Here is a 19119-nt window from a genome sequence, read left to right as displayed (position 1 = left end):
AACGCTAATATATAACTGAGAGACAGAAAGATCGTGAAAGGGGGTATAGCTCAGTCGTAGAGCATTCGACTGCAGATCGAGAGGTCCCCGGTTCAATCCCGGGTGCCCCCTTCATTTTTCAGTATCTCGAAAAAACAAATGACGATTGTCGCGGTGAGTTGCAAATACATGTTTGAGATGCACCCTGCACGCCATACCGAAGGCTTTGGAGCAACATTTCAATGGGGGGGATCGCAGCCCAGGGTCTTGCAGGTCATCGTCCTCCCGCCATGAGGTCGAACTGTACGAAATCCACTTGCTTGGGGGAAGAATCTTGTACACTGAATTTTGTAGAATATGGTGATAGGCAAAAGTTTTCTTGTACTGCTGCACGGAGAAACAAAAATTGGAGGAGCTGGGATTTGAACCCAGGACTTTCTGCATGCGAAGCAGACACTCTACCACTGAGTTACACCCCCGCCAGAGCAAGTACATCTGGGACGAGTGTCTCGTGGATCCTACTGTCATTATTTCTTAGGTTTGAACGGTACAGTAAGTGTTGGAGGAACCTATTCATGACAAGACCTAAGCAGCGTCGACTCCGTGGCGCAACGGTAGCGCGTCTGACTCCAGATCAGAAGGTTGCGTGTTCAAATCACGTCGGGGTCACAATGAAATTTTCGTTTACGAAAGCCATAGGCGAGTATGTCAGTTTAATCAGATACCAAACGATTACGGAGAACGGACGAACAGAACTTGCTTGAAAAAAGCTACTAGTGCAATTTTCGCGTTCTGACATTAAGGTGAAGGCGCCGACTCGCACGTTTTCCAGGCGCGAAGTGTCTAGTATTTTTGATATTTATATCGTTTAACGCTAATATATAACTGAGAGATAATGATTACGCAATATTTTGCTCGATTAGACGTCTTTAGCCAGGCAGAGTATAATACTTTTCCTTAAGTTATGGGAACAGAAAGATCGTGAAAGGGGGTATAGCTCAGTCGTAGAGCATTCGACTGCAGATCGAGAGGTCCCCGGTTCAATCCCGGGTGCCCCCTTCATTTTTCAGTATCTCGAAAAAACAAATGACGATTGTCGCGGTGAGTTGCAAATACATGTTTGAGATGCACCCTGCACGCCATACCGAAGGCTTTGGAGCAACATTTCAATGGGGGGGATCGCAGCCCAGGGTCTTGCAGGTCATCGTCCTCCCGCCATGAGGTCGAACTGTACGAAATCCACTTGCTTGGGGGAAGAATCTTGTACACTGAATTTTGTAGAATATGGTGATAGGCAAAAGTTTTCTTGTACTGCTGCACGGAGAAACAAAAATTGGAGGAGCTGGGATTTGAACCCAGGACTTTCTGCATGCGAAGCAGACACTCTACCACTGAGTTACACCCCCGCCAGAGCGAGTACATCTGTGACGAGTGTCTCGTGGATCCTACTGTCATTATTTCTTAGGTTTGAACGGTACAGTAAGTGTTGGAGGAACCTATTCATGACAAGACCTAAGCAGCGTCGACTCCGTGGCGCAACGGTAGCGCGTCTGACTCCAGATCAGAAGGTTGCGTGTTCAAATCACGTCGGGGTCACAATGAAATTTTCGTTTACGAAAGCCATAGGCGAGTATGTCAGTTTAATCAGATACCAAACGATTACGGAGAACGGACGAACAGAACTTGCTTGAAAAAAGCTACTAGTGCAATTTTCGCGTTCTGACATTAAGGTGAAGGCGCCGACTCGCACGTTTTCCAGGCGCGAAGTGTCTAGTATTTTTGATATTTATATCGTTTAACGCTAATATATAACTGAGAGATAATGATTACGCAATATTTTGCTCGATTAGACGTCTTTAGCCAGGCAGAGTATAATACTTTTCCTTAAGTTATGGGAACAGAAAGATCGTGAAAGGGGGTATAGCTCAGTCGTAGAGCATTCGACTGCAGATCGAGAGGTCCCCGGTTCAATCCCGGGTGCCCCCTTCATTTTTCAGTATCTCGAAAAAACAAATGACGATTGTCGCGGTGAGTTGCAAATACATGTTTGAGATGCACCCTGCACGCCATACCGAAGGCTTTGGAGCAACATTTCAATGGGGGGGATCGCAGCCCAGGGTCTTGCAGGTCATCGTCCTCCCGCCATGAGGTCGAACTGTACGAAATCCACTTGCTTGGGGGAAGAATCTTGTACACTGAATTTTGTAGAATATGGTGATAGGCAAAAGTTTTCTTGTACTGCTGCACGGAGAAACAAAAATTGGAGGAGCTGGGATTTGAACCCAGGACTTTCTGCATGCGAAGCAGACACTCTACCACTGAGTTACACCCCCGCCAGAGCGAGTACATCTGGGACGAGTGTCTCGTGGATCCTACTGTCATTATTTCTTAGGTTTGAACGGTACAGTAAGTGTTGGAGGAACCTATTCATGACAAGACCTAAGCAGCGTCGACTCCGTGGCGCAACGGTAGCGCGTCTGACTCCAGATCAGAAGGTTGCGTGTTCAAATCACGTCGGGGTCACAATGAAATTTTCGTTTACGAAAGCCATAGGCGAGTATGTCAGTTTAATCAGATACCAAACGATTACGGAGAACGGACGAACAGAACTTGCTTGAAAAAAGCTACTAGTGCAATTTTCGCGTTCTGACATTAAGGTGAAGGCGCCGACTCGCACGTTTTCCAGGCGCGAAGTGTCTAGTATTTTTGATATTTATATCGTTTAACGCTAATATATAACTGAGAGATAATGATTACGCAATATTTTGCTCGATTAGACGTCTTTAGCCAGGCAGAGTATAATACTTTTCCTTAAGTTATGGGAACAGAAAGATCGTGAAAGGGGGTATAGCTCAGTCGTAGAGCATTCGACTGCAGATCGAGAGGTCCCCGGTTCAATCCCGGGTGCCCCCTTCATTTTTCAGTATCTCGAAAAAACAAATGACGATTGTCGCGGTGAGTTGCAAATACATGTTTGAGATGCACCCTGCACGCCATACCGAAGGCTTTGGAGCAACATTTCAATGGGGGGGATCGCAGCCCAGGGTCTTGCAGGTCATCGTCCTCCCGCCATGAGGTCGAACTGTACGAAATCCACTTGCTTGGGGGAAGAATCTTGTACACTGAATTTTGTAGAATATGGTGATAGGCAAAAGTTTTCTTGTACTGCTGCACGGAGAAACAAAAATTGGAGGAGCTGGGATTTGAACCCAGGACTTCCTGCATGCGAAGCAGACACTCTACCACTGAGTTACACCCCCGCCAGAGCAAGTACATCTGGGACGAGTGTCTCGTGGATCCTACTGTCATTATTTCTTAGGTTTGAACGGTACAGTAAGTGTTGGAGGAACCTATTCATGACAAGACCTAAGCAGCGTCGACTCCGTGGCGCAACGGTAGCGCGTCTGACTCCAGATCAGAAGGTTGCGTGTTCAAATCACGTCGGGGTCACAATGAAATTTTCGTTTACGAAAGCCATAGGCGAGTATGTCAGTTTAATCAGATACCAAACGATTACGGAGAACGGACGAACAGAACTTGCTTGAAAAAAGCTACTAGTGCAATTTTCGCGTTCTGACATTAAGGTGAAGGCGCCGACTCGCACGTTTTCCAGGCGCGAAGTGTCTAGTATTTTTGATATTTATATCGTTTAACGCTAATATATAACTGAGAGATAATGATTACGCAATATTTTGCTCGATTAGACGTCTTTAGCCAGGCAGAGTATAATACTTTTCCTTAAGTTATGGGAACAGAAAGATCGTGAAAGGGGGTATAGCTCAGTCGTAGAGCATTCGACTGCAGATCGAGAGGTCCCCGGTTCAATCCCGGGTGCCCCCTTCATTTTTCAGTATCTCGAAAAAACAAATGACGATTGTCGCGGTGAGTTGCAAATACATGTTTGAGATGCACCCTGCACGCCATACCGAAGGCTTTGGAGCAACATTTCAATGGGGGGGATCGCAGCCCAGGGTCTTGCAGGTCATCGTCCTCCCGCCATGAGGTCGAACTGTACGAAATCCACTTGCTTGGGGGAAGAATCTTGTACACTGAATTTTGTAGAATATGGTGATAGGCAAAAGTTTTCTTGTACTGCTGCACGGAGAAACAAAAATTGGAGGAGCTGGGATTTGAACCCAGGACTTTCTGCATGCGAAGCAGACACTCTACCACTGAGTTACACCCCCGCCAGAGCAAGTACATCTGGGACGAGTGTCTCGTGGATCCTACTGTCATTATTTCTTAGGTTTGAACGGTACAGTAAGTGTTGGAGGAACCTATTCATGACAAGACCTAAGCAGCGTCGACTCCGTGGCGCAACGGTAGCGCGTCTGACTCCAGATCAGAAGGTTGCGTGTTCAAATCACGTCGGGGTCACAATGAAATTTTCGTTTACGAAAGCCATAGGCGAGTATGTCAGTTTAATCAGATACCAAACGATTACGGAGAACGGACGAACAGAACTTGCTTGAAAAAAGCTACTAGTGCAATTTTCGCGTTCTGACATTAAGGTGAAGGCGCCGACTCGCACGTTTTCCAGGCGCGAAGTGTCTAGTATTTTTGATATTTATATCGTTTAACGCTAATATATAACTGAGAGACAGAAAGATCGTGAAAGGGGGTATAGCTCAGTCGTAGAGCATTCGACTGCAGATCGAGAGGTCCCCGGTTCAATCCCGGGTGCCCCCTTCATTTTTCAGTATCTCGAAAAAACAAATGACGATTGTCGCGGTGAGTTGCAAATACATGTTTGAGATGCACCCTGCACGCCATACCGAAGGCTTTGGAGCAACATTTCAATGGGGGGGATCGCAGCCCAGGGTCTTGCAGGTCATCGTCCTCCCGCCATGAGGTCGAACTGTACGAAATCCACTTGCTTGGGGGAAGAATCTTGTACACTGAATTTTGTAGAATATGGTGATAGGCAAAAGTTTTCTTGTACTGCTGCACGGAGAAACAAAAATTGGAGGAGCTGGGATTTGAACCCAGGACTTTCTGCATGCGAAGCAGACACTCTACCACTGAGTTACACCCCCGCCAGAGCAAGTACATCTGGGACGAGTGTCTCGTGGATCCTACTGTCATTATTTCTTAGGTTTGAACGGTACAGTAAGTGTTGGAGGAACCTATTCATGACAAGACCTAAGCAGCGTCGACTCCGTGGCGCAACGGTAGCGCGTCTGACTCCAGATCAGAAGGTTGCGTGTTCAAATCACGTCGGGGTCACAATGAAATTTTCGTTTACGAAAGCCATAGGCGAGTATGTCAGTTTAATCAGATACCAAACGATTACGGAGAACGGACGAACAGAACTTGCTTGAAAAAAGCTACTAGTGCAATTTTCGCGTTCTGACATTAAGGTGAAGGCGCCGACTCGCACGTTTTCCAGGCGCGAAGTGTCTAGTATTTTTGATATTTATATCGTTTAACGCTAATATATAACTGAGAGATAATGATTACGCAATATTTTGCTCGATTAGACGTCTTTAGCCAGGCAGAGTATAATACTTTTGCTTAAGTTATGGGAACAGAAAGATCGTGAAAGGGGGTATAGCTCAGTCGTAGAGCATTCGACTGCAGATCGAGAGGTCCCCGGTTCAATCCCGGGTGCCCCCTTCATTTTTCAGTATCTCGAAAAAACAAATGACGATTGTCGCGGTGAGTTGCAAATACATGTTTGAGATGCACCCTGCACGCCATACCGAAGGCTTTGGAGCAACATTTCAATGGGGGGGATCGCAGCCCAGGGTCTTGCAGGTCATCGTCCTCCCGCCATGAGGTCGAACTGTACGAAATCCACTTGCTTGGGGGAAGAATCTTGTACACTGAATTTTGTAGAATATGGTGATAGGCAAAAGTTTTCTTGTACTGCTGCACGGAGAAACAAAAATTGGAGGAGCTGGGATTTGAACCCAGGACTTTCTGCATGCGAAGCAGACACTCTACCACTGAGTTACACCCCCGCCAGAGCAAGTACATCTGGGACGAGTGTCTCGTGGATCCTACTGTCATTATTTCTTAGGTTTGAACGGTACAGTAAGTGTTGGAGGAACCTATTCATGACAAGACCTAAGCAGCGTCGACTCCGTGGCGCAACGGTAGCGCGTCTGACTCCAGATCAGAAGGTTGCGTGTTCAAATCACGTCGGGGTCACAATGAAATTTTCGTTTACGAAAGCCATAGGCGAGTATGTCAGTTTAATCAGATACCAAACGATTACGGAGAACGGACGAACAGAACTTGCTTGAAAAAAGCTACTAGTGCAATTTTCGCGTTCTGACATTAAGGTGAAGGCGCCGACTCGCACGTTTTCCAGGCGCGAAGTGTCTAGTATTTTTGATATTTATATCGTTTAACGCTAATATATAACTGAGAGATAATGATTACGCAATATTTTGCTCGATTAGACGTCTTTAGCCAGGCAGAGTATAATACTTTTCCTTAAGTTATGGGAACAGAAAGATCGTGAAAGGGGGTATAGCTCAGTCGTAGAGCATTCGACTGCAGATCGAGAGGTCCCCGGTTCAATCCCGGGTGCCCCCTTCATTTTTCAGTATCTCGAAAAAACAAATGACGATTGTCGCGGTGAGTTGCAAATACATGTTTGAGATGCACCCTGCACGCCATACCGAAGGCTTTGGAGCAACATTTCAATGGGGGGGATCGCAGCCCAGGGTCTTGCAGGTCATCGTCCTCCCGCCATGAGGTCGAACTGTACGAAATCCACTTGCTTGGGGGAAGAATCTTGTACACTGAATTTTGTAGAATATGGTGATAGGCAAAAGTTTTCTTGTACTGCTGCACGGAGAAACAAAAATTGGAGGAGCTGGGATTTGAACCCAGGACTTTCTGCATGCGAAGCAGACACTCTACCACTGAGTTACACCCCCGCCAGAGCAAGTACATCTGGGACGAGTGTCTCGTGGATCCTACTGTCATTATTTCTTAGGTTTGAACGGTACAGTAAGTGTTGGAGGAACCTATTCATGACAAGACCTAAGCAGCGTCGACTCCGTGGCGCAACGGTAGCGCGTCTGACTCCAGATCAGAAGGTTGCGTGTTCAAATCACGTCGGGGTCACAATGAAATTTTCGTTTACGAAAGCCATAGGCGAGTATGTCAGTTTAATCAGATACCAAACGATTACGGAGAACGGACGAACAGAACTTGCTTGAAAAAAGCTACTAGTGCAATTTTCGCGTTCTGACATTAAGGTGAAGGCGCCGACTCGCACGTTTTCCAGGCGCGAAGTGTCTAGTATTTTTGATATTTATATCGTTTAACGCTAATATATAACTGAGAGATAATGATTACGCAATATTTTGCTCGATTAGACGTCTTTAGCCAGGCAGAGTATAATACTTTTCCTTACGTTATGGGAACAGAAAGATCGTGAAAGGGGGTATAGCTCAGTCGTAGAGCATTCGACTGCAGATCGAGAGGTCCCCGGTTCAATCCCGGGTGCCCCCTTCATTTTTCAGTATCTCGAAAAAACAAATGACGATTGTCGCGGTGAGTTGCAAATACATGTTTGAGATGCACCCTGCACGCCATACCGAAGGCTTTGGAGCAACATTTCAATGGGGGGGATCGCAGCCCAGGGTCTTGCAGGTCATCGTCCTCCCGCCATGAGGTCGAACTGTACGAAATCCACTTGCTTGGGGGAAGAATCTTGTACACTGAATTTTGTAGAATATGGTGATAGGCAAAAGTTTTCTTGTACTGCTGCACGGAGAAACAAAAATTGGAGGAGCTGGGATTTGAACCCAGGACTTTCTGCATGCGAAGCAGACACTCTACCACTGAGTTACACCCCCGCCAGAGCAAGTACATCTGGGACGAGTGTCTCGTGGATCCTACTGTCATTATTTCTTAGGTTTGAACGGTACAGTAAGTGTTGGAGGAACCTATTCATGACAAGACCTAAGCAGCGTCGACTCCGTGGCGCAACGGTAGCGCGTCTGACTCCAGATCAGAAGGTTGCGTGTTCAAATCACGTCGGGGTCACAATGAAATTTTCGTTTACGAAAGCCATAGGCGAGTATGTCAGTTTAATCAGATACCAAACGATTACGGAGAACGGACGAACAGAACTTGCTTGAAAAAAGCTACTAGTGCAATTTTCGCGTTCTGACATTAAGGTGAAGGCGCCGACTCGCACGTTTTCCAGGCGCGAAGTGTCTAGTATTTTTGATATTTATATCGTTTAACGCTAATATATAACTGAGAGATAATGATTACGCAATATTTTGCTCGATTAGACGTCTTTAGCCAGGCAGAGTATAATACTCTTCCTTAAGTTATGTGAACAGAAAGATCGTGAAAGGGGGTATAGCTCAGTCGTAGAGCATTCGACTGCAGATCGAGAGGTCCCCGGTTCAATCCCGGGTGCCCCCTTCATATTTCAGTATCTCGAAAAAACAAATGACGATTGTCGCGGTGAGTTGCAAATACATGTTTGAGATGCACCCTGCACGCCATACCGAAGGCTTTGGAGCAACATTTCAATGGGGGGGATCGCAGCCCAGGGTCTTTCAGGTCATCGTCCTCCCGCCATGAGGTCGAACTGTACGAAATCCACTTGCTTGGGGGAAGAATCTTGTACACTGAATTTTGTAGAATATGGTGATAGGCAAAAGTTTTCTTGTACTGCTGCACGGAGAAACAAAAATTGGAGGAGCTGGGATTTGAACCCAGGACTTTCTGCATGCGAAGCAGACACTCTACCACTGAGTTACACCCCCGCCAGAGCAAGTACATCTGGGACGAGTGTCTCGTGGATCCTACTGTCATTATTTCTTAGGTTTGAACGGTACAGTAAGTGTTGGAGGAACCTATTCATGACAAGACCTAAGCAGCGTCGACTCCGTGGCGCAACGGTAGCGCGTCTGACTCCAGATCAGAAGGTTGCGTGTTCAAATCACGTCGGGGTCACAATGAAATTTTCGTTTACGAAAGCCATAGGCGAGTATGTCAGTTTAATCAGATACCAAACGATTACGGAGAACGGACGAACAGAACTTGCTTGAAAAAAGCTACTAGTGCAATTTTCGCGTTCTGACATTAAGGTGAAGGCGCCGACTCGCACGTTTTCCAGGCGCGAAGTGTCTAGTATTTTTGATATTTATATCGTTTAACGCTAATATATAACTGAGAGATAATGATTACGCAATATTTTGCTCGATTAGACGTCTTTAGCCAGGCAGAGTATAATACTTTTCCTTAAGTTATGGGAACAGAAAGATCGTGAAAGGGGGTATAGCTCAGTCGTAGAGCATTCGACTGCAGATCGAGAGGTCCCCGGTTCAATCCCGGGTGCCCCCTTCATTTTTCAGTATCTCGAAAAAACAAATGACGATTGTCGCGGTGAGTTGCAAATACATGTTTGAGATGCACCCTGCACGCCATACCGAAGGCTTTGGAGCAACATTTCAATGGGGGGGATCGCAGCCCAGGGTCTTGCAGGTCATCGTCCTCCCGCCATGAGGTCGAACTGTACGAAATCCACTTGCTTGGGGGAAGAATCTTGTACACTGAATTTTGTAGAATATGGTGATAGGCAAAAGTTTTCTTGTACTGCTGCACGGAGAAACAAAAATTGGAGGAGCTGGGATTTGAACCCAGGACTTTCTGCATGCGAAGCAGACACTCTACCACTGAGTTACACCCCCGCCAGAGCAAGTACATCTGGGACGAGTGTCTCGTGGATCCTACTGTCATTATTTCTTAGGTTTGAACGGTACAGTAAGTGTTGGAGGAACCTATTCATGACAAGACCTAAGCAGCGTCGACTCCGTGGCGCAACGGTAGCGCGTCTGACTCCAGATCAGAAGGTTGCGTGTTCAAATCACGTCGGGGTCACAATGAAATTTTCGTTTACGAAAGCCATAGGCGAGTATGTCAGTTTAATCAGATACCAAACGATTACGGAGAACGGACGAACAGAACTTGCTTGAAAAAAGCTACTAGTGCAATTTTCGCGTTCTGACATTAAGGTGAAGGCGCCGACTCGCACGTTTTCCAGGCGCGAAGTGTCTAGTATTTTTGATATTTATATCGTTTAACGCTAATATATAACTGAGAGATAATGATTACGCAATATTTTGCTCGATTAGACGTCTTTAGCCAGGCAGAGTATAATACTTTTCCTTAAGTTATGGGAACAGAAAGATCGTGAAAGGGGGTATAGCTCAGTCGTAGAGCATTCGACTGCAGATCGAGAGGTCCCCGGTTCAATCCCGGGTGCCCCCTTCATTTTTCAGTATCTCGAAAAAACAAATGACGATTGTCGCGGTGAGTTGCAAATACATGTTTGAGATGCACCCTGCACGCCATACCGAAGGCTTTGGAGCAACATTTCAATGGGGGGGATCGCAGCCCAGGGTCTTGCAGGTCATCGTCCTCCCGCCATGAGGTCGAACTGTACGAAATCCACTTGCTTGGGGGAAGAATCTTGTACACTGAATTTTGTAGAATATGGTGATAGGCAAAAGTTTTCTTGTACTGCTGCACGGAGAAACAAAAATTGGAGGAGCTGGGATTTGAACCCAGGACTTTCTGCATGCGAAGCAGACACTCTACCACTGAGTTACACCCCCGCCAGAGCAAGTACATCTGGGACGAGTGTCTCGTGGATCCTACTGTCATTATTTCTTAGGTTTGAACGGTACAGTAAGTGTTGGAGGAACCTATTCATGACAAGACCTAAGCAGCGTCGACTCCGTGGCGCAACGGTAGCGCGTCTGACTCCAGATCAGAAGGTTGCGTGTTCAAATCACGTCGGGGTCACAATGAAATTTTCGTTTACGAAAGCCATAGGCGAGTATGTCAGTTTAATCAGATACCAAACGATTACGGAGAACGGACGAACAGAACTTGCTTGAAAAAAGCTACTAGTGCAATTTTCGCGTTCTGACATTAAGGTGAAGGCGCCGACTCGCACGTTTTCCAGGCGCGAAGTGTCTAGTATTTTTGATATTTATATCGTTTAACGCTAATATATAACTGAGAGATAATGATTACGCAATATTTTGCTCGATTAGACGTCTTTAGCCAGGCAGAGTATAATACTTTTCCTTAAGTTATGGGAACAGAAAGATCGTGAAAGGGGGTATAGCTCAGTCGTAGAGCATTCGACTGCAGATCGAGAGGTCCCCGGTTCAATCCCGGGTGCCCCCTTCATTTTTCAGTATCTCGAAAAAACAAATGACGATTGTCGCGGTGAGTTGCAAATACATGTTTGAGATGCACCCTGCACGCCATACCGAAGGCTTTGGAGCAACATTTCAATGGGGGGGATCGCAGCCCAGGGTCTTGCAGGTCATCGTCCTCCCGCCATGAGGTCGAACTGTACGAAATCCACTTGCTTGGGGGAAGAATCTTGTACACTGAATTTTGTAGAATATGGTGATAGGCAAAAGTTTTCTTGTACTGCTGCACGGAGAAACAAAAATTGGAGGAGCTGGGATTTGAACCCAGGACTTTCTGCATGCGAAGCAGACACTCTACCACTGAGTTACACCCCCGCCAGAGCAAGTACATCTGGGACGAGTGTCTCGTGTATCCTACTGTCATTATTTCTTAGGTTTGAACGGTACAGTAAGTGTTGGAGGAACCTATTCATGACAAGACCTAAGCAGCGTCGACTCCGTGGCGCAACGGTAGCGCGTCTGACTCCAGATCAGAAGGTTGCGTGTTCAAATCACGTCGGGGTCACAATGAAATTTTCGTTTACGAAAGCCATAGGCGAGTATGTCAGTTTAATCAGATACCAAACGATTACGGAGAACGGACGAACAGAACTTGCTTGAAAAAAGCTACTAGTGCAATTTTCGCGTTCTGACATTAAGGTGAAGGCGCCGACTCGCACGTTTTCCAGGCGCGAAGTGTCTAGTATTTTTGATATTTATATCGTTTAACGCTAATATATAACTGAGAGATAATGATTACGCAATATTTTGCTCGATTAGACGTCTTTAGCCAGGCAGAGTATAATACTTTTCCTTAAGTTATGGGAACAGAAAGATCGTGAAAGGGGGTATAGCTCAGTCGTAGAGCATTCGACTGCAGATCGAGAGGTCCCCGGTTCAATCCCGGGTGCCCCCTTCATTTTTCAGTATCTCGAAAAAACAAATGACGATTGTCGCGGTGAGTTGCAAATACATGTTTGAGATGCACCCTGCACGCCATACCGAAGGCTTTGGAGCAACATTTCAATGGGGGGGATCGCAGCCCAGGGTCTTGCAGGTCATCGTCCTCCCGCCATGAGGTCGAACTGTACGAAATCCACTTGCTTGGGGGAAGAATCTTGTACACTGAATTTTGTAGAATATGGTGATAGGCAAAAGTTTTCTTGTACTGCTGCACGGAGAAACAAAAATTGGAGGAGCTGGGATTTGAACCCAGGACTTTCTGCATGCGAAGCAGACACTCTACCACTGAGTTACACCCCCGCCAGAGCAAGTACATCTGGGACGAGTGTCTCGTGGATCCTACTGTCATTATTTCTTAGGTTTGAACGGTACAGTAAGTGTTGGAGGAACCTATTCATGACAAGACCTAAGCAGCGTCGACTCCGTGGCGCAACGGTAGCGCGTCTGACTCCAGATCAGAAGGTTGCGTGTTCAAATCACGTCGGGGTCACAATGAAATTTTCGTTTACGAAAGCCATAGGCGAGTATGTCAGTTTAATCAGATACCAAACGATTACGGAGAACGGACGAACAGAACTTGCTTGAAAAAAGCTACTAGTGCAATTTTCGCGTTCTGACATTAAGGTGAAGGCGCCGACTCGCACGTTTTCCAGGCGCGAAGTGTCTAGTATTTTTGATATTTATATCGTTTAACGCTAATATATAACTGAGAGATAATGATTACGCAATATTTTGCTCGATTAGACGTCTTTAGCCAGGCAGAGTATAATACTTTTCCTTAAGTTATGGGAACAGAAAGATCGTGAAGGGGGGTATAGCTCAGTCGTAGAGCATTCGACTGCAGATCGAGAGGTCCCCGGTTCAATCCCGGGTGCCCCCTTCATTTTTCAGTATCTCGAAAAAACAAATGACGATTGTCGCGGTGAGTTGCAAATACATGTTTGAGATGCACCCTGCACGCCATACCGAAGGCTTTGGAGCAACATTTCAATGGGGGGGATCGCAGCCCAGGGTCTTGCAGGTCATCGTCCTCCCGCCATGAGGTCGAACTGTACGAAATCCACTTGCTTGGGGGAAGAATCTTGTACACTGAATTTTGTAGAATATGGTGATAGGCAAAAGTTTTCTTGTACTGCTGCACGGAGAAACAAAAATTGGAGGAGCTGGGATTTGAACCCAGGACTTTCTGCATGCGAAGCAGACACTCTACCACTGAGTTACACCCCCGCCAGAGCAAGTACATCTGGGACGAGTGTCTCGTGGATCCTACTGTCATTATTTCTTAGGTTTGAACGGTACAGTAAGTGTTGGAGGAACCTATTCATGACAAGACCTAAGCAGCGTCGACTCCGTGGCGCAACGGTAGCGCGTCTGACTCCAGATCAGAAGGTTGCGTGTTCAAATCACGTCGGGGTCACAATGAAATTTTCGTTTACGAAAGCCATAGGCGAGTATGTCAGTTTAATCAGATACCAAACGATTACGGAGAACGGACGAACAGAACTTGCTTGAAAAAAGCTACTAGTGCAATTTTCGCGTTCTGACATTAAGGTGAAGGCGCCGACTCGCACGTTTTCCAGGCGCGAAGTGTCTAGTATTTTTGATATTTATATCGTTTAACGCTAATATATAACTGAGAGATAATGATTACGCAATATTTTGCTCGATTAGACGTCTTTAGCCAGGCAGAGTATAATACTTTTCCTTAAGTTATGGGAACAGAAAGATCGTGAAGGGGGGTATAGCTCAGTCGTAGAGCATTCGACTGCAGATCGAGAGGTCCCCGGTTCAATCCCGGGTGCCCCCTTCATTTTTCAGTATCTCGAAAAAACAAATGACGATTGTCGCGGTGAGTTGCAAATACATGTTTGAGATGCACCCTGCACGCCATACCGAAGGCTTTGGAGCAACATTTCAATGGGGGGGATCGCAGCCCAGGGTCTTGCAGGTCATCGTCCTCCCGCCATGAGGTCGAACTGTACGAAATCCACTTGCTTGGGGGAAGAATCTTGTACACTGAATTTTGTAGAATATGGTGATAGGCAAAAGTTTTCTTGTACTGCTGCACGGAGAAACAAAAATTGGAGGAGCTGGGATTTGAACCCAGGACTTTCTGCATGCGAAGCAGACACTCTACCACTGAGTTACACCCCCGCCAGAGCAAGTACATCTGGGACGAGTGTCTCGTGGATCCTACTGTCATTATTTCTTAGGTTTGAACGGTACAGTAAGTGTTGGAGGAACCTATTCATGACAAGACCTAAGCAGCGTCGACTCCGTGGCGCAACGGTAGCGCGTCTGACTCCAGATCAGAAGGTTGCGTGTTCAAATCACGTCGGGGTCACAATGAAATTTTCGTTTACGAAAGCCATAGGCGAGTATGTCAGTTTAATCAGATACCAAACGATTACGGAGAACGGACGAACAGAACTTGCTTGAAAAAAGCTACTAGTGCAATTTTCGCGTTCTGACATTAAGGTGAAGGCGCCGACTCGCACGTTTTCCAGGCGCGAAGTGTCTAGTATTTTTGATATTTATATCGTTTAACGCTAATATATAACTGAGAGATAATGATTACGCAATATTTTGCTCGATTAGACGTCTTTAGCCAGGCAGAGTATAATACTTTTCCTTAAGTTATGGGAACAGAAAGATCGTGAAAGGGGGTATAGCTCAGTCGTAGAGCATTCGACTGCAGATCGAGAGGTCCCCGGTTCAATCCCGGGTGCCCCCTTCATTTTTCAGTATCTCGAAAAAACAAATGACGATTGTCGCGGTGAGTTGCAAATACATGTTTGAGATGCACCCTGCACGCCATACCGAAGGCTTTGGAGCAACATTTCAATGGGGGGGATCGCAGCCCAGGGTCTTGCAGGTCATCGTCCTCCCGCCATGAGGTCGAACTGTACGAAATCCACTTGCTTGGGGGAAGAATCTTGTACACTGAATTTTGTAGAATATGGTGATAGGCAAAAGTTTTCTTGTACTGCTGCACGGAGAAACAAAAATTGGAGGAGCTGGGATTTGAACCCAGGACTTTCTGCATGCGAAGCAGACACTCTACCACTGAGTTACACCCCCGCCAGAGCAAGTACATCTGGGACGAGTGTCTCGTGGATCCTACTGTCATTATTTCTTAGGTTTGAACGGTACAGTAAGTGTTGGAGGAACCTATTCATGACAAGACCTAAGCAGCGTCGACTCCGTGGCGCAACGGTAGCGCGTCTGACTCCAGATCAGAAGGTTGCGTGTTCAAATCACGTCGGGGTCACAATGAAATTTTCGTTTACGAAAGCCATAGGCGAGTATGTCAGTTTAATCAGATACCAAACGATTACGGAGAACGGACGAACAGAACTTGCTTGAAAAAAGCTACTAGTGCAATTTTCGCGTTCTGACATTAAGGTGAAGGCGCCGACTCGCACGTTTTCCAGGCGCGAAGTGTCTAGTATTTTTGATATTTATATCGTTTAACGCTAATATATAACTGAGAGATAATGATTACGCAATATTTTGCTCGATTAGACGTCTTTAGCCAGGCAGAGTATAATACTTTTCCTTAAGTTATGGGAACAGAAAGATCGTGAAAGGGGGTATAGCTCAGTCGTAGAGCATTCGACTGCAGATCGAGAGGTCCCCGGTTCAATCCCGGGTGCCCCCTTCATTTTTCAGTATCTCGAAAAAACAAATGACGATTGTCGCGGTGAGTTGCAAATACATGTTTGAGATGCACCCTGCACGCCATACCGAAGGCTTTGGAGCAACATTTCAATGGGGGGGATCGCAGCCCAGGGTCTTGCAGGTCATCGTCCTCCCGCCATGAGGTCGAACTGTACGAAATCCACTTGCTTGGGGGAAGAATCTTGTACACTGAATTTTGTAGAATATGGTGATAGGCAAAAGTTTTCTTGTACTGCTGCACGGAGAAACAAAAATTGGAGGAGCTGGGATTTGAACCCAGGACTTTCTGCATGCGAAGCAGACACTCTACCACTGAGTTACACCCCCGCCAGAGCAAGTACATCTGGGACGAGTGTCTCGTGGATCCTACTGTCATTATTTCTTAGGTTTGAACGGTACAGTAAGTGTTGGAGGAACCTATTCATGACAAGACCTAAGCAGCGTCGACTCCGTGGCGCAACGGTAGCGCGTCTGACTCCAGATCAGAAGGTTGCGTGTTCAAATCACGTCGGGGTCACAATGAAATTTTCGTTTACGAAAGCCATAGGCGAGTATGTCAGTTTAATCAGATACCAAACGATTACGGAGAACGGACGAACAGAACTTGCTTGAAAAAAGCTACTAGTGCAATTTTCGCGTTCTGACATTAAGGTGAAGGCGCCGACTCGCACGTTTTCCAGGCGCGAAGTGTCTAGTATTTTTGATATTTATATCGTTTAACGCTAATATATAACTGAGAGATAATGATTACGCAATATTTTGCTCGATTAGACGTCTTTAGCCAGGCAGAGTATAATACTTTTCCTTAAGTTATGGGAACAGAAAGATCGTGAAAGGGGGTATAGCTCAGTTGTAGAGCATTCGACTGCAGATCGAGAGGTCCCCGGTTCAATCCCGGGTGCCCCCTTCATTTTTCAGTATCTCGAAAAAACAAATGACGATTGTCGCGGTGAGTTGCAAATACATGTTTGAGATGCACCCTGCACGCCATACCGAAGGCTTTGGAGCAACATTTCAATGGGGGGGATCGCAGCCCAGGGTCTTGCAGGTCATCGTCCTCCCGCCATGAGGTCGAACTGTACGAAATCCACTTGCTTGGGGGAAGAATCTTGTACACTGAATTTTGTAGAATATGGTGATAGGCAAAAGTTTTCTTGTACTGCTGCACGGAGAAACAAAAATTGGAGGAGCTGGGATTTGAACCCAGGACTTTCTGCATGCGAAGCAGACACTCTACCACTGAGTTACACCCCCGCCAGAGCAAGTACATCTGGGACGAGTGTCTCGTGGATCCTACTGTCATTATTTCTTAGGTTTGAACGGTACAGTAAGTGTTGGAGGAACCTATTCATGACAAGACCTAAGCAGCGTCGACTCCGTGGCGCAACGGTAGCGCGTCTGACTCCAGATCAGAAGGTTGCGTGTTCAAATCACGTCGGGGTCACAATGAAATTTTCGTTTACGAAAGCCATAGGCGAGTATGTCAGTTTAATCAGATACCAAACGATTACGGAGAACGGACGAACAGAACTTGCTTGAAAAAAGCTACTAGTGCAATTTTCGCGTTCTGACATTAAGGTGAAGGCGCCGACTCGCACGTTTTCCAGGCGCGAAGTGTCTAGTATTTTTGATATTTATATCGTTTAACGCTAATATATAACTGAGAGATAATGATTACGCAATATTTTGCTCGATTAGACGTCTTTAGCCAGGCAGAGTATAATACTTTTCCTTAAGTTATGGGAACAGAAAGATCGTGAAAGGGGGTATAGCTCAGTCGTAGAGCATTCGACTGCAGATCGAGAGGTCCCCGGTTCAATCCCGGGTGCCCCCTTCATTTTTCAGTATCTCGAAAAAACAAATGACGATTGTCGCGGTGAGTTGCAAATACATGTTTGAGATGCACCCTGCACGCCATACCGAAGGCTTTGGAGCAACATTTCAATGGGGGGGATCGCAGCCCAGGGTCTTGCAGGTCATCGTCCTCCCGCCATGAGGTCGAACTGTACGAAATCCACTTGCTTGGGGGAAGAATCTTGTACACTGAATTTTGTAGAATATGGTGATAGGCAAAAGTTTTCTTGTACTGCTGCACGGAGAAACAAAAATTGGAGGAGCTGGGATTTGAACCCAGGACTTTCTGCATGCGAAGCAGACACTCTACCACTGAGTTACACCCCCGCCAGAGCAAGTACATCTGGGACGAGTGTCTCGTGGATCCTACTGTCATTATTTCTTAGGTTTGAACGGTACAGTAAGTGTTGGAGGAACCTATTCATGACAAGACCTAAGCAGCGTCGACTCCGTGGCGCAACGGTAGCGCGTCTGACTCCAGATCAGAAGGTTGCGTGTTCAAATCACGTCGGGGTCACAATGAAATTTTCGTTTACGAAAGCCATAGGCGAGTATGTCAGTTTAATCAGATACCAAACGATTACGGAGAACGGACGAACAGAACTTGCTTGAAAAAAGCTACTAGTGCAATTTTCGCGTTCTGACATTAAGGTGAAGGCGCCGACTCGCACGTTTTCCAGGCGCGAAGTGTCTAGTATTTTTGATATTTATATCGTTTAACGCTAATATATAACTGAGAGATAATGATTACGCAATATTTTGCTCGATTAGACGTCTTTAGCCAGGCAGAGTATAATACTTTTCCTTAAGTTATGGGAACAGAAAGATCGTGAAAGGGGGTATAGCTCAGTCGTAGAGCATTCGACTGCAGATCGAGAGGTCCCCGGTTCAATCCCGGGTGCCCCCTTCATTTTTCAGTATCTCGAAAAAACAAATGACGATTGTCGCGGTGAGTTGCAAATACATGTTTGAGATGCACCCTGCACGCCATACCGAAGGCTTTGGAGCAACATTTCAATGGGGGGGATCGCAGCCCAGGGTCTTGCAGGTCATCGTCCTCCCGCCATGAGGTCGAACTGTACGAAATCCACTTGCTTGGGGGAAGAATCTTGTACACTGAATTTTGTAGAATATGGTGATAGGCAAAAGTTTTCTTGTACTGCTGCACGGAGAAACAAAAATTGGAGGAGCTGGGATTTGAACCCAGGACTTTCTGCATGCGAAGCAGACACTCTACCACTGAGTTACACCCCCGCCAGAGCAAGTACATCTGGGACGAGTGTCTCGTGGATCCTACTGTCATTATTTCTTAGGTTTGAACGGTACAGTAAGTGTTGGAGGAACCTATTCATGACAAGACCTAAGCAGCGTCGACTCCGTGGCGCAACGGTAGCGCGTCTGACTCCAGATCAGAAGGTTGCGTGTTCAAATCACGTCGGGGTCACAATGAAAT

General features: G+C 46.3%; 63 non-coding genes across 63 annotated transcripts; 42 read left to right on the top strand and 21 right to left on the bottom strand.

The window, feature by feature from the left end:
• Nucleotides 1–39: 39 nt before the first annotated feature.
• Trnac-gca (transfer RNA cysteine (anticodon GCA)) lies at nucleotides 40–111 on the top strand. Its single transcript has one exon. It is a non-coding gene; the product is annotated as a tRNA-Cys (tRNA).
• A 275-nt stretch (nucleotides 112–386) lies between these two features.
• On the bottom strand, nucleotides 387–458 carry Trnaa-cgc (transfer RNA alanine (anticodon CGC)). The gene has a single exon. It is a non-coding gene; the product is annotated as a tRNA-Ala (tRNA).
• Nucleotides 459–576: 118 nt separating this feature from the next.
• Nucleotides 577–648, top strand: Trnaw-cca (transfer RNA tryptophan (anticodon CCA)). The gene has a single exon. It is a non-coding gene; the product is annotated as a tRNA-Trp (tRNA).
• A 318-nt stretch (nucleotides 649–966) lies between these two features.
• Trnac-gca (transfer RNA cysteine (anticodon GCA)) lies at nucleotides 967–1038 on the top strand. The gene has a single exon. It is a non-coding gene; the product is annotated as a tRNA-Cys (tRNA).
• Nucleotides 1039–1313: 275 nt separating this feature from the next.
• Trnaa-cgc (transfer RNA alanine (anticodon CGC)) lies at nucleotides 1314–1385 on the bottom strand. Its single transcript has one exon. It is a non-coding gene; the product is annotated as a tRNA-Ala (tRNA).
• Nucleotides 1386–1503: 118 nt separating this feature from the next.
• Trnaw-cca (transfer RNA tryptophan (anticodon CCA)) lies at nucleotides 1504–1575 on the top strand. The gene has a single exon. It is a non-coding gene; the product is annotated as a tRNA-Trp (tRNA).
• Nucleotides 1576–1893: 318 nt separating this feature from the next.
• On the top strand, nucleotides 1894–1965 carry Trnac-gca (transfer RNA cysteine (anticodon GCA)). Its single transcript has one exon. It is a non-coding gene; the product is annotated as a tRNA-Cys (tRNA).
• Nucleotides 1966–2240: 275 nt separating this feature from the next.
• On the bottom strand, nucleotides 2241–2312 carry Trnaa-cgc (transfer RNA alanine (anticodon CGC)). Its single transcript has one exon. It is a non-coding gene; the product is annotated as a tRNA-Ala (tRNA).
• Nucleotides 2313–2430: 118 nt separating this feature from the next.
• Nucleotides 2431–2502, top strand: Trnaw-cca (transfer RNA tryptophan (anticodon CCA)). The gene has a single exon. It is a non-coding gene; the product is annotated as a tRNA-Trp (tRNA).
• Nucleotides 2503–2820: 318 nt separating this feature from the next.
• Nucleotides 2821–2892, top strand: Trnac-gca (transfer RNA cysteine (anticodon GCA)). Its single transcript has one exon. It is a non-coding gene; the product is annotated as a tRNA-Cys (tRNA).
• A 275-nt stretch (nucleotides 2893–3167) lies between these two features.
• On the bottom strand, nucleotides 3168–3239 carry Trnaa-cgc (transfer RNA alanine (anticodon CGC)). The gene has a single exon. It is a non-coding gene; the product is annotated as a tRNA-Ala (tRNA).
• A 118-nt stretch (nucleotides 3240–3357) lies between these two features.
• Trnaw-cca (transfer RNA tryptophan (anticodon CCA)) lies at nucleotides 3358–3429 on the top strand. Its single transcript has one exon. It is a non-coding gene; the product is annotated as a tRNA-Trp (tRNA).
• Nucleotides 3430–3747: 318 nt separating this feature from the next.
• On the top strand, nucleotides 3748–3819 carry Trnac-gca (transfer RNA cysteine (anticodon GCA)). Its single transcript has one exon. It is a non-coding gene; the product is annotated as a tRNA-Cys (tRNA).
• Nucleotides 3820–4094: 275 nt separating this feature from the next.
• Trnaa-cgc (transfer RNA alanine (anticodon CGC)) lies at nucleotides 4095–4166 on the bottom strand. Its single transcript has one exon. It is a non-coding gene; the product is annotated as a tRNA-Ala (tRNA).
• Nucleotides 4167–4284: 118 nt separating this feature from the next.
• Trnaw-cca (transfer RNA tryptophan (anticodon CCA)) lies at nucleotides 4285–4356 on the top strand. The gene has a single exon. It is a non-coding gene; the product is annotated as a tRNA-Trp (tRNA).
• A 240-nt stretch (nucleotides 4357–4596) lies between these two features.
• Trnac-gca (transfer RNA cysteine (anticodon GCA)) lies at nucleotides 4597–4668 on the top strand. Its single transcript has one exon. It is a non-coding gene; the product is annotated as a tRNA-Cys (tRNA).
• A 275-nt stretch (nucleotides 4669–4943) lies between these two features.
• Nucleotides 4944–5015, bottom strand: Trnaa-cgc (transfer RNA alanine (anticodon CGC)). Its single transcript has one exon. It is a non-coding gene; the product is annotated as a tRNA-Ala (tRNA).
• Nucleotides 5016–5133: 118 nt separating this feature from the next.
• Nucleotides 5134–5205, top strand: Trnaw-cca (transfer RNA tryptophan (anticodon CCA)). The gene has a single exon. It is a non-coding gene; the product is annotated as a tRNA-Trp (tRNA).
• A 318-nt stretch (nucleotides 5206–5523) lies between these two features.
• Trnac-gca (transfer RNA cysteine (anticodon GCA)) lies at nucleotides 5524–5595 on the top strand. Its single transcript has one exon. It is a non-coding gene; the product is annotated as a tRNA-Cys (tRNA).
• Nucleotides 5596–5870: 275 nt separating this feature from the next.
• Nucleotides 5871–5942, bottom strand: Trnaa-cgc (transfer RNA alanine (anticodon CGC)). The gene has a single exon. It is a non-coding gene; the product is annotated as a tRNA-Ala (tRNA).
• A 118-nt stretch (nucleotides 5943–6060) lies between these two features.
• Trnaw-cca (transfer RNA tryptophan (anticodon CCA)) lies at nucleotides 6061–6132 on the top strand. The gene has a single exon. It is a non-coding gene; the product is annotated as a tRNA-Trp (tRNA).
• A 318-nt stretch (nucleotides 6133–6450) lies between these two features.
• On the top strand, nucleotides 6451–6522 carry Trnac-gca (transfer RNA cysteine (anticodon GCA)). The gene has a single exon. It is a non-coding gene; the product is annotated as a tRNA-Cys (tRNA).
• A 275-nt stretch (nucleotides 6523–6797) lies between these two features.
• Nucleotides 6798–6869, bottom strand: Trnaa-cgc (transfer RNA alanine (anticodon CGC)). The gene has a single exon. It is a non-coding gene; the product is annotated as a tRNA-Ala (tRNA).
• A 118-nt stretch (nucleotides 6870–6987) lies between these two features.
• On the top strand, nucleotides 6988–7059 carry Trnaw-cca (transfer RNA tryptophan (anticodon CCA)). Its single transcript has one exon. It is a non-coding gene; the product is annotated as a tRNA-Trp (tRNA).
• A 318-nt stretch (nucleotides 7060–7377) lies between these two features.
• Trnac-gca (transfer RNA cysteine (anticodon GCA)) lies at nucleotides 7378–7449 on the top strand. The gene has a single exon. It is a non-coding gene; the product is annotated as a tRNA-Cys (tRNA).
• A 275-nt stretch (nucleotides 7450–7724) lies between these two features.
• On the bottom strand, nucleotides 7725–7796 carry Trnaa-cgc (transfer RNA alanine (anticodon CGC)). The gene has a single exon. It is a non-coding gene; the product is annotated as a tRNA-Ala (tRNA).
• Nucleotides 7797–7914: 118 nt separating this feature from the next.
• Nucleotides 7915–7986, top strand: Trnaw-cca (transfer RNA tryptophan (anticodon CCA)). The gene has a single exon. It is a non-coding gene; the product is annotated as a tRNA-Trp (tRNA).
• Nucleotides 7987–8304: 318 nt separating this feature from the next.
• Nucleotides 8305–8376, top strand: Trnac-gca (transfer RNA cysteine (anticodon GCA)). Its single transcript has one exon. It is a non-coding gene; the product is annotated as a tRNA-Cys (tRNA).
• A 275-nt stretch (nucleotides 8377–8651) lies between these two features.
• On the bottom strand, nucleotides 8652–8723 carry Trnaa-cgc (transfer RNA alanine (anticodon CGC)). The gene has a single exon. It is a non-coding gene; the product is annotated as a tRNA-Ala (tRNA).
• Nucleotides 8724–8841: 118 nt separating this feature from the next.
• On the top strand, nucleotides 8842–8913 carry Trnaw-cca (transfer RNA tryptophan (anticodon CCA)). Its single transcript has one exon. It is a non-coding gene; the product is annotated as a tRNA-Trp (tRNA).
• Nucleotides 8914–9231: 318 nt separating this feature from the next.
• Nucleotides 9232–9303, top strand: Trnac-gca (transfer RNA cysteine (anticodon GCA)). The gene has a single exon. It is a non-coding gene; the product is annotated as a tRNA-Cys (tRNA).
• A 275-nt stretch (nucleotides 9304–9578) lies between these two features.
• On the bottom strand, nucleotides 9579–9650 carry Trnaa-cgc (transfer RNA alanine (anticodon CGC)). The gene has a single exon. It is a non-coding gene; the product is annotated as a tRNA-Ala (tRNA).
• A 118-nt stretch (nucleotides 9651–9768) lies between these two features.
• Trnaw-cca (transfer RNA tryptophan (anticodon CCA)) lies at nucleotides 9769–9840 on the top strand. The gene has a single exon. It is a non-coding gene; the product is annotated as a tRNA-Trp (tRNA).
• Nucleotides 9841–10158: 318 nt separating this feature from the next.
• On the top strand, nucleotides 10159–10230 carry Trnac-gca (transfer RNA cysteine (anticodon GCA)). Its single transcript has one exon. It is a non-coding gene; the product is annotated as a tRNA-Cys (tRNA).
• Nucleotides 10231–10505: 275 nt separating this feature from the next.
• On the bottom strand, nucleotides 10506–10577 carry Trnaa-cgc (transfer RNA alanine (anticodon CGC)). The gene has a single exon. It is a non-coding gene; the product is annotated as a tRNA-Ala (tRNA).
• Nucleotides 10578–10695: 118 nt separating this feature from the next.
• Nucleotides 10696–10767, top strand: Trnaw-cca (transfer RNA tryptophan (anticodon CCA)). Its single transcript has one exon. It is a non-coding gene; the product is annotated as a tRNA-Trp (tRNA).
• Nucleotides 10768–11085: 318 nt separating this feature from the next.
• On the top strand, nucleotides 11086–11157 carry Trnac-gca (transfer RNA cysteine (anticodon GCA)). Its single transcript has one exon. It is a non-coding gene; the product is annotated as a tRNA-Cys (tRNA).
• A 275-nt stretch (nucleotides 11158–11432) lies between these two features.
• On the bottom strand, nucleotides 11433–11504 carry Trnaa-cgc (transfer RNA alanine (anticodon CGC)). The gene has a single exon. It is a non-coding gene; the product is annotated as a tRNA-Ala (tRNA).
• A 118-nt stretch (nucleotides 11505–11622) lies between these two features.
• On the top strand, nucleotides 11623–11694 carry Trnaw-cca (transfer RNA tryptophan (anticodon CCA)). The gene has a single exon. It is a non-coding gene; the product is annotated as a tRNA-Trp (tRNA).
• Nucleotides 11695–12012: 318 nt separating this feature from the next.
• On the top strand, nucleotides 12013–12084 carry Trnac-gca (transfer RNA cysteine (anticodon GCA)). Its single transcript has one exon. It is a non-coding gene; the product is annotated as a tRNA-Cys (tRNA).
• Nucleotides 12085–12359: 275 nt separating this feature from the next.
• Trnaa-cgc (transfer RNA alanine (anticodon CGC)) lies at nucleotides 12360–12431 on the bottom strand. Its single transcript has one exon. It is a non-coding gene; the product is annotated as a tRNA-Ala (tRNA).
• Nucleotides 12432–12549: 118 nt separating this feature from the next.
• Nucleotides 12550–12621, top strand: Trnaw-cca (transfer RNA tryptophan (anticodon CCA)). Its single transcript has one exon. It is a non-coding gene; the product is annotated as a tRNA-Trp (tRNA).
• A 318-nt stretch (nucleotides 12622–12939) lies between these two features.
• Trnac-gca (transfer RNA cysteine (anticodon GCA)) lies at nucleotides 12940–13011 on the top strand. Its single transcript has one exon. It is a non-coding gene; the product is annotated as a tRNA-Cys (tRNA).
• Nucleotides 13012–13286: 275 nt separating this feature from the next.
• Trnaa-cgc (transfer RNA alanine (anticodon CGC)) lies at nucleotides 13287–13358 on the bottom strand. Its single transcript has one exon. It is a non-coding gene; the product is annotated as a tRNA-Ala (tRNA).
• Nucleotides 13359–13476: 118 nt separating this feature from the next.
• On the top strand, nucleotides 13477–13548 carry Trnaw-cca (transfer RNA tryptophan (anticodon CCA)). Its single transcript has one exon. It is a non-coding gene; the product is annotated as a tRNA-Trp (tRNA).
• A 318-nt stretch (nucleotides 13549–13866) lies between these two features.
• On the top strand, nucleotides 13867–13938 carry Trnac-gca (transfer RNA cysteine (anticodon GCA)). Its single transcript has one exon. It is a non-coding gene; the product is annotated as a tRNA-Cys (tRNA).
• Nucleotides 13939–14213: 275 nt separating this feature from the next.
• Trnaa-cgc (transfer RNA alanine (anticodon CGC)) lies at nucleotides 14214–14285 on the bottom strand. Its single transcript has one exon. It is a non-coding gene; the product is annotated as a tRNA-Ala (tRNA).
• A 118-nt stretch (nucleotides 14286–14403) lies between these two features.
• Trnaw-cca (transfer RNA tryptophan (anticodon CCA)) lies at nucleotides 14404–14475 on the top strand. The gene has a single exon. It is a non-coding gene; the product is annotated as a tRNA-Trp (tRNA).
• Nucleotides 14476–14793: 318 nt separating this feature from the next.
• On the top strand, nucleotides 14794–14865 carry Trnac-gca (transfer RNA cysteine (anticodon GCA)). The gene has a single exon. It is a non-coding gene; the product is annotated as a tRNA-Cys (tRNA).
• Nucleotides 14866–15140: 275 nt separating this feature from the next.
• Nucleotides 15141–15212, bottom strand: Trnaa-cgc (transfer RNA alanine (anticodon CGC)). The gene has a single exon. It is a non-coding gene; the product is annotated as a tRNA-Ala (tRNA).
• Nucleotides 15213–15330: 118 nt separating this feature from the next.
• On the top strand, nucleotides 15331–15402 carry Trnaw-cca (transfer RNA tryptophan (anticodon CCA)). The gene has a single exon. It is a non-coding gene; the product is annotated as a tRNA-Trp (tRNA).
• A 318-nt stretch (nucleotides 15403–15720) lies between these two features.
• Trnac-gca (transfer RNA cysteine (anticodon GCA)) lies at nucleotides 15721–15792 on the top strand. Its single transcript has one exon. It is a non-coding gene; the product is annotated as a tRNA-Cys (tRNA).
• A 275-nt stretch (nucleotides 15793–16067) lies between these two features.
• Nucleotides 16068–16139, bottom strand: Trnaa-cgc (transfer RNA alanine (anticodon CGC)). The gene has a single exon. It is a non-coding gene; the product is annotated as a tRNA-Ala (tRNA).
• A 118-nt stretch (nucleotides 16140–16257) lies between these two features.
• Nucleotides 16258–16329, top strand: Trnaw-cca (transfer RNA tryptophan (anticodon CCA)). Its single transcript has one exon. It is a non-coding gene; the product is annotated as a tRNA-Trp (tRNA).
• A 318-nt stretch (nucleotides 16330–16647) lies between these two features.
• Nucleotides 16648–16719, top strand: Trnac-gca (transfer RNA cysteine (anticodon GCA)). The gene has a single exon. It is a non-coding gene; the product is annotated as a tRNA-Cys (tRNA).
• A 275-nt stretch (nucleotides 16720–16994) lies between these two features.
• On the bottom strand, nucleotides 16995–17066 carry Trnaa-cgc (transfer RNA alanine (anticodon CGC)). Its single transcript has one exon. It is a non-coding gene; the product is annotated as a tRNA-Ala (tRNA).
• A 118-nt stretch (nucleotides 17067–17184) lies between these two features.
• Nucleotides 17185–17256, top strand: Trnaw-cca (transfer RNA tryptophan (anticodon CCA)). Its single transcript has one exon. It is a non-coding gene; the product is annotated as a tRNA-Trp (tRNA).
• A 318-nt stretch (nucleotides 17257–17574) lies between these two features.
• Nucleotides 17575–17646, top strand: Trnac-gca (transfer RNA cysteine (anticodon GCA)). The gene has a single exon. It is a non-coding gene; the product is annotated as a tRNA-Cys (tRNA).
• A 275-nt stretch (nucleotides 17647–17921) lies between these two features.
• On the bottom strand, nucleotides 17922–17993 carry Trnaa-cgc (transfer RNA alanine (anticodon CGC)). Its single transcript has one exon. It is a non-coding gene; the product is annotated as a tRNA-Ala (tRNA).
• Nucleotides 17994–18111: 118 nt separating this feature from the next.
• On the top strand, nucleotides 18112–18183 carry Trnaw-cca (transfer RNA tryptophan (anticodon CCA)). The gene has a single exon. It is a non-coding gene; the product is annotated as a tRNA-Trp (tRNA).
• A 318-nt stretch (nucleotides 18184–18501) lies between these two features.
• Trnac-gca (transfer RNA cysteine (anticodon GCA)) lies at nucleotides 18502–18573 on the top strand. Its single transcript has one exon. It is a non-coding gene; the product is annotated as a tRNA-Cys (tRNA).
• A 275-nt stretch (nucleotides 18574–18848) lies between these two features.
• Nucleotides 18849–18920, bottom strand: Trnaa-cgc (transfer RNA alanine (anticodon CGC)). Its single transcript has one exon. It is a non-coding gene; the product is annotated as a tRNA-Ala (tRNA).
• A 118-nt stretch (nucleotides 18921–19038) lies between these two features.
• Trnaw-cca (transfer RNA tryptophan (anticodon CCA)) lies at nucleotides 19039–19110 on the top strand. Its single transcript has one exon. It is a non-coding gene; the product is annotated as a tRNA-Trp (tRNA).
• The last annotated feature ends 9 nt before the right edge of the window (nucleotides 19111–19119 follow it).

Source organism: Schistocerca serialis, unplaced genomic scaffold (assembly GCF_023864345.2).
Source record: "Schistocerca serialis cubense isolate TAMUIC-IGC-003099 unplaced genomic scaffold, iqSchSeri2.2 HiC_scaffold_1364, whole genome shotgun sequence".
Classification (NCBI taxonomy): Eukaryota; Metazoa; Arthropoda; class Insecta; order Orthoptera; family Acrididae; genus Schistocerca; species Schistocerca serialis.
Note: the sequence above shows the minus strand (reverse complement) of the source record. Positions and strands in the feature narration are given on the sequence as shown.